We start from the raw sequence: 2157 nt of genomic DNA, 5'->3' as shown, positions 1-2157 counted from the left end.
TAGACTAGGTGATCGCTAGCTTGCTTTGAAATTATGTGATCCTTTTATAAAAGACTTGTTCCATTTGAGCTTACTACATGGATAAGCTTTCTGATAGTCCTGTCTAATAAGAGGATGAACTGTATCAGTGAGTGAGTTTTCCAGTTCTGAACTCATTCAGGTAGGTGTATGTCAGAGAGCCTTCTGGTGGATATTGAACCCAAGATTCAAAGTCCTTCCTAACGATAATAGCCTATGAAATATTACTGAGTGCTTAGTTTATTCAAAGCACTGCCCTAGTTGAATGAGACAAAGTATAAGATACAATTGCATATATTTTAACATCTTTTGTTATATCAGCTAGCTCCTATACAACTGATATTAAAGATCTAGCTTTATTCCATTGTCTACAATTCTTTTAAAGATAGTGAAAGTGCTCTTTGAAAATATTTAGGGGTTTGGCTCAAATAATTGTCATATTTCTTTTATAACTTTTACTGTGAATTAATTGTAGTATTTCTTCTCTGTCTTTGATGTCTTAATCCACAAGGGGGCAGCATTCACTTAGAATTCACTGGACTTCTTCTGGGGTGGTTCTTTTATTAGTAATGAGGATTGTAACTGACAAAAAATTATAGATATTGTGGGAGGCCTGGTGGTCCTGTGGGATAGTGTTGGGCTGTTAACCACAGGGTTGGTAGTTCAAACTCACTAGCTGCCCCAAAGAGAAAGATGAGACTGTGCTCCCGTGAGTGAAGATGCAGTCCTTTGCTGTTTTTACCACCACTTGCATTTAATTTTCAAAGCCTCTGGGAAAAATATAAATCCCAGAAAGATAGACATTTGAGAGGACTTCATCAAGCAAATAGAAACATAATATACATTTTCAATAGTTGAAGGTCATGGTTTTAATTTTTTCCAACTGAAACACATGTTTACTTTGTCTTCAAAAGTGTTACTTGCTGTTGTAGAGAATTGCATTTGAAATCAAATGCATCTGAAATCAAGATGTTGTTGTTTCTGTATATGATGTCACGAGGTAACTTTCAGGGGCAAAAATGCATTTTTAATTATCCAATAGAGCTGGAAGAGGAAGTGGAGTCTGACTTTAAAGACAAAAGGAAAATGTTGGTTGTGAAAGCCTGAAGTCCAAACGATTGATTTCTTAAGTGCAGAATTTACTAGGGAACACGTCAGTTGCTGGATGCTGTGAAACACGGTCTCTAGGGTACTCATAAGAAATGGCAAAGAGGGAAGGAACAAAATGGCTCCCAAATGGCTTCAGGGGGCTGAGGAATTAGCAGAAGAATTCTCAAGATCCTTTCCATCTGGCAGGTTAGTCTTGTTCTAGGCCACACCCTGGATACTCGGCTGTGTGTAATCTAGACTCTCAAGTCTGAGCAGGCCTGCAGAAGCCATCCAGACCATGCCCCTGACTTCAGGCTACTTTGATATTTAAAACTAGCTGGTGGAAACGTATCAAATGGCTCAGTCTCTCGTATCACTGAAATCTGAAATCACCCCAAGCTGTTCCAAGATCCTGACAAGTCTGTTAGCATCTAGTTTCTATTATTGCACAGCATAAGATATTCATGGATACTAAAGCATTTCCCTAAACAAATAGCTATCAGATTTTGAGTGTCACCAGCTAACGGGAATGTGGACAAAATAATTGGCACCTAGAATGGAGTACTACGAACCCAGGTAGTGTAGTGGTTATGCATTGGGCTGCGAACCAAAAGGTCACCAGTTTGAAACCTCCTCGGGTTGTTTACTCGGTAGAAAGTTAGTCTCATAAACACACAAGGGCACCAGGCTGTGAGGACGATGTTCCCGATTAGAGCAGCCAGTCCACAGAGAGGACCAGATGGCTGGCCCCATTATGAGACATGACGTCCCTCATTGACCCAAAATCCTACAGGGGACAACACCAGAGGCACAGTGTGGGAATTGCGCCCAATCTGATCCTGCTACACCGAGGCAAAACACTAAGGGGGTGCAATAGAACAGCAAGGGAATAGAGCAGCGAAGTCCCTAGGGAATGCTGAAGGTGGACTTTGGGGCCAGGGTGTGGTGCCCCAACAGACTGGACTGGAAAACACTCCTAAAAGCCAACAAACCGTCCTTGAACTAACTACAAGCTTTTCTTTCTTGTGCTTTGTTTTGTTGTTTTTTTGT

This window comes from Echinops telfairi, unplaced genomic scaffold (genome assembly GCF_000313985.2).
Source record: "Echinops telfairi isolate 266 unplaced genomic scaffold, ASM31398v2 ScPeMD7_5167;HRSCAF=5991, whole genome shotgun sequence".
In the NCBI taxonomy this organism is placed as follows: domain Eukaryota; kingdom Metazoa; phylum Chordata; class Mammalia; order Afrosoricida; family Tenrecidae; genus Echinops; species Echinops telfairi.
This window is presented reverse-complemented; position numbering follows the sequence as displayed.